The sequence below is a fragment of the Rhagoletis zephyria genome, unplaced genomic scaffold (genome assembly GCF_001687245.7).
Source record: "Rhagoletis zephyria isolate East Lansing unplaced genomic scaffold, Rhagoletis_zephyria_1.1 Rzeph_scaffold_01151, whole genome shotgun sequence".
Classification (NCBI taxonomy): domain Eukaryota; kingdom Metazoa; phylum Arthropoda; class Insecta; order Diptera; family Tephritidae; genus Rhagoletis; species Rhagoletis zephyria.
In genome coordinates, this window is record NW_016158235.1 from 126,436 (window position 1) to 132,279 (window position 5,844).

Sequence of the window (5,844 nt, forward strand, 5' to 3'; positions counted from 1 at the left end):
TGTTGCCTCTGACGGTATTCGAACCCGAACATGCTGGGAGCTAAGAACTAACAGCGAGCATCTCTACACGTTCAGCTACAGCCAGACATGCAAATGTGCTTTCAAATGCTCAACTTCAATCACGTGATTCAGTGATCGGATAACAAACAATAAGCTAGCGCAGAGACACCAGTTGGTCCGCTACAGCATGACAGAGGAACACTTTTGTAAGTACTCCAATTTACCACAAATAGACTACATGATCCAACGATTTTTGCAGGGTTGTTGAGTGTGTTATGGGGCTTGTGTGCATATATCACATTCTCATTTTTTATTGTTTTTCGGAGTACTTGGTTATTTGTAAGTCCTGGTATGTATGTCACCCCAATGTATTTTTTGTTAGTGTTGTTTGGCTGTACTTCGGTGTTTTGGCTAGGTTGGCGAATTTGGTTTATTGTTGTTTGTAATAATCTTTCTATTAACGCGTGCGAGTAACTGTTTTTGTACAACATGTTTTTTATTTTCTTGTTGTTTTCCTCTGTAAATTCTTCGTCGCTGAGCGGATGGACTAATAAGACTGGCAGCGGTGTTTATTTTTTGTTTCCATGGGTGATTGGAATGAAAATTTATCAATCTCCCCGATGCAGTGGATTTTGCATACCAGTTCAGCAGAATTCGGTTTCCCTTTTTATGCACTTCTACATCTAGGAAGGCAATTTTCTTGTTTTTTTCCTTTTCGACTGCAAATTGTATTTTTGTATGTTGTGCATTTAATATTTTTAGTATGTCTTCCGCGTCTTTTGCTTTAATTATTGCAAACATATCGTCTACATATTTATTTATGTATTTTATATGTATGTCGCGTTGTTTAAGTTCAGCTATGCTGTCGTCCAATGTTTTGTCAAGTACGATGTCCACTATGGTAGGGGATAATGGGTTACCCATTGGCATGCCATCAATTTGTTGATAAAGGGTGGTATTACATTTGAAGTAATTGTTATCCCGTAAGCAAAACTCGAGTATGGTATGAAATTCTTTTCGTGTAATGTTTGTAAAATTCTCTAATTTTTTCCAATTCTTCATAATTGTCTGTATGGCTAAATGTATCGGGATATTCGTGAATACTGATATGACATCGAATGATATTAAAATTTCATCTTCTTCAATAGTAATATTTTTTAGATTTTCCTTCAGTTGATAAGAATTCCTTATATTATATTCGTCAGAGATTATGTTTTTTAAAATGTTGCCAGTAAACTTCGATAATTTGTAGCAGGGAACATTTGTAGACGGGGATATTGGTCGGAGAGGTGTACCGGTTTTATGAATTTTGGGTAGTCCGTATAATCTAGGAGCATTAGCTGCGGTGCATGTCAAGTGTAATTTTTNGAGAGGTGTACCGGTTTTATGAATTTTCGGTAGTCCGTATAATCTAGGAGCATTAGCTGCTGTGCATGTCAAGTGGAATTTTTGTTTTACGTCAATTTTTTTCTGCTTGAATAAGTCGTTTACTATATTGTTGTTTTTCCTCAATAATTGTTGGGTAGGATCACTTCTTATGGTTTTGTATGTTGTTTTGTCATTCAGTTATTCCCTAATTCTATCTTCGTAATCCTTTTTGTAGATCATTACCGTTTTATTTCCTTTACCTGCTTGTGTTATTATTATTTCTTCCTTGTGTTGACCTATACATTTTCTGGTGTCTGCACACGTTTTTAATATAAATTTTTCTTTCGTATTGTTACTTAATCTGTCATAGAATGTATTGATTCTTGCCTTGCTCTAAGTCGGCAATTATGGGAATCGGGGAAAATGTTTTCTTAGACACCGGCAATGCGAATTTTCCTCCAAGTGACAGTAGCCAACGGGAATACTTAGGTATGGGAATATCTGTTTTATTTATAAACCAATCCTCATTAAATCTTATGCCAAATTTTGTTATATTTTTTGATATTTGTTCATCTAATTTTTTCTTATGTAGTTTCTGCGTGTCTATTGAAACTTTTTAAGAAAATTGTTTCTGATTTTCTATTACTTTCTTGTATTCTACTTCCATAAGTCTGCTTTTCAGTAAATTTTCCCCATGTTTAATGTTGGTTGTGACTATTTTTATATTAATATTTGTTTCTTTAATTTCTAAATTGAGGATTTTGAGCAGAGAGCATTTTTCTAGTTTAATAAGTTCACGTCGGGTTGGGTCTAGTTTGAAGCAATGTGAGAACTTTCTACATTTACCCTGTAAGTGGGGCGGAATGATACCGTAGTCCTTACATCTTAGTAGGAACTTTAATATAATATTTTGTTTTGTCACACCGTGCAGTAAATAAAAAAATCGTTAAGGGCCGTTAACTTATCTATTTTAAAGTATAGTTTAATCATTAGTTACGCAGAATTTTCTGTAGTTAAGTTTAACTAATGATTTAATTATAATTTAAAATAGATATTTTAGCAGCCCCTAATGTGCTTTTGATATTATAGAAATTTATGTGCGCTATGTGTTTTCTGCCATCTGCTGTAATTGTGTACTTAGGCTGTGTGCGAGTTGACCTAAATTTTAGTACCTAAACTAATATTCCACTGGAAATTTCCAGCACTGCTACAATTTAGGAAAACAGCTGCTAAAACTGTGCGAGTTCATTTGACAACCTACAGTGAGCCACACTCAAAATTGGACACTTCATATATAGGACCTTTTAACTTAAATAAGAAAATAAATATTTCCTATGTTTCAATTTGTTTTTATTTATTTAAGAGTACTGGCATGTAGGAAGTACAATTATAAGAATTAACTGCACCGAAAACAAAAACCATAAAAAGAATTCAATTTTGTATGAAATTATCGCCATATATGCTGCTCACACTCAAAATGGGACACTCAGTTTATAATTCCCAAAAGCAACAAACACGTAATCACTAATATTTTTTCGATTTTCCTTTGAGCCTTATTACCTCGTGCAAGCGTCGTGGCATACTTTCAATGAGTTTTCGGCAATAACTGGGCTCAATTTTTTCCCATTTCTCCAATACTTCTTGTTTTAACTCTAACTTACTGCTCACGCATCTTGTAGCAAGTCTTATTTTGAGTTCTCCCCACAAATGTTCAATGGGGTTCATGTCGGGAAACTGAGCAGGCGTAGCCAGAACCTTTGGACAGTTGTATAGTAACCAATTCCGAGCATTCCACGATGTATGCTTAGGGTAATTGTCTTGGTAAAATATAAAGTTTCCACGAATACCAAGTTTTTCTGCACTGCTGGAAACATTTTGTTTAAAAAAGTCAATGTACCCTTTACCATCTAAAGTCCCATCGATAATGTGTACTTTCCCGACGCCAGCCCCCGACATGCAACCCCATATCATTATTGAGCCGCCACCGTACTTCACCGTCTTTTTGTCCTCCAATTCTCTTCCAGGCATTCTCCACACAAAACGCTTGCCGTCTGATCCAAAAATATTGATTTTGGTTTCATCCGTAAATAAAACCTAGAATTCAGATAAATTCCTGGTGATATTTTGAATGCAATATTGTTTTTTTCCAATTAATACCTTAAACCAAAATTCTATATTGGTACGTTTTGGCAAACTCCAACCTAGCCTTTTGGTTTTTTTTTCGAAATAAGTGGCTTACGACGAGGCACCCGCGCACAAAATTTGTTTTTCTTAAGGAGTCGGCGAATCGTTTCTGCACAAACTTCTACATTTTTTTCCTCTTTTAATTGTTTTTTCAAGTCTACAGCAGATAACTGGGATTTTGTTTTGTTAAACGGAGTACAAATCTACAATTTCCGGTTATCGATTTTCGCTTTTTTATCACACACGTTGCCTCTTTCTTTATACCTTTTAATAATATTATGCACTGTAGACTTTTTTTGCCAACAATTTCACTGATTTCGCGAATGGACTTCTGGGCTTTGTAGTTTTTTATAATAATTTCCCGTTATTCAATTGTTGTTTGACGCATTTTCGAAAAATGATGTTAGTTCGACAACAGTCACTGAAACACTACTGGAAATAAACAATTTGCGATTTGGTCTCAATATAGAACGGTACCCAGTTGACGAATTCTAACTGTCCCATTTTGAGTGTGAGCAGCATATATGGCATTAATTGCATACAAATTTGGTTTTGGGTTATTGTTTTTGTTTTCAATGAAGTTAATTCTTACAAATGTACTTCTAACATACTAGTGTACATAAATAAATAGAAACGAATTGAAATCAATTATTATCTATTTTCTTATTTAAGTTAAAAGGTTCTATCTATGAAGTGTCCAATTTTGAATGTGACTCACTGTAAATTGTTTGTTTTGGAATTTGAATTTATTTGCTTTTAATAAATATATCTATAAAATGAATAATTTTGTGGTAGCTTTGGGACTATTTAACAATATAATAAATTTGCAACAGAAAAAGGAGAATGCTCCATCCTGGCATCTATAAAAGAATCCGTTTGCTCTTCTGACCCTGCGAAATAATATACATCCATCGAATTACACATATACTTATCTGAATGCAAAAATCAAATAAATTTATACTTACATCATTCTGAATATTTTCTTTTTTGTGCCATAGCAATGATACAAATTATTTAAAACATCAAAAAATCGTTTTTCACTTAATCGCTCGCTGAAATATATTTGACTGTTCAATTTAGGTTGAAAAGTATGCTCGCAGAAAATCTAAATTGTTCCTATTCACTGCGTTACCGACACTTTCCAGTGATTTAGGATTTAGGACAACCTTAAGAAGTAAACGTTTTGGCTGTTCGCCAAACCGGTCTATTGTTTTATCAATAATCTCAGATTGGTTTTCTGATACAAACTTTCGATGTACGCTTAGAACACACAAACCTAAAGACAAAGTAATAAACAATTGAGCTATAATTTCAGGGTTTGAAATTACTTGACTATTTCCAATGCATTCGCAGTTGTTTAACTATGACTAACACTAATAAAACAGCAAAAGCAGACAGCAGAAGCGAAAAAGAAAAATTAAATAATTTGTTTTAGCTTATAGAGCTGTTTGTTTTTGCTTACACAGTCAGCCGAAGCAACCATTAGAAAAATTTGCTGTTGCTGCAAGCAGTAAGTTTGGTGTATTCTGATTTTTGCTTTTGTTTTTTCTTCTTTCTGCGTTATCCTCGCAGTCGAAAGAAACTGTTTAAGCAAAATTTTAAAATTTAGCTGCGCATTACACCAGATGTCGCTACCCTGCAGCAATAAGGCGGCCAATTTTCCGTTAAGGACTAGTACTTCACTGGTTAAAATTTGACTGGTCAGACATTTAGATGCGTGGCTGTAGCTTAGTGCGCAAAGATGCTTGCCACTATTTGTTAGCTTTCAGGAGGGTCCGGGTTCAAATGCCGTCAGAAGCAACATGGTTATAAAATGATAACATTTATTTTTTTTTGCTTCCGAATTATGAAAAAGCATCTGCGAAGTGCAGAACGCAATCTTACTCCAACGAAAAAAATCTCCAAAATTGGACTAGTCCAGGACCATCTTACGGTCAGTGTTGATTGGACTGGTCCTTTTCCAATGACACGCCAATGCTAAAAATGGCAGTTGAAACCATTGGCAGGGGAATTATGAGGGACTAGCGCTGGTAACAATAGAGACTATCTGAGGGCTAACCTAGGGTGAGTCTGAATTGCTGCAGGGTATGTACATATATACAAACATACGTGCATATGTAAGCATATGTGTATGAAATTACTCGCGAGCATTAGCGCACACAAGGGGTGGGTTTTGAGGTTCAAACCCCCCCTAAAGCTAATAACCTCAAATACAAACTGTATCTTAAAGCTAAGAATCCCGCTCTCAAGGAAATTATAAGAAATATTTATTATTATTTCTGTTGCCTGAAA

At 34.8% G+C, this 5,844-nt stretch overlaps 1 long non-coding RNA gene across 1 annotated transcript in view; it reads left to right on the plus strand.

Moving 5' to 3' along the window:
• LOC108362954 (uncharacterized) overlaps window positions 1-5,258 on the plus strand; it is a 20,961-nt gene extending 15,703 nt beyond the window's left edge. The window contains exons 2-3 of the long non-coding RNA XR_001847538.1: window positions 989-1,003; window positions 5,178-5,258. This is a non-coding gene — a long non-coding RNA (uncharacterized LOC108362954). The remainder of the gene's footprint in view (window positions 1-988; window positions 1,004-5,177) is intronic.
• The last annotated feature ends 586 nt before the right edge of the window (window positions 5,259-5,844 follow it).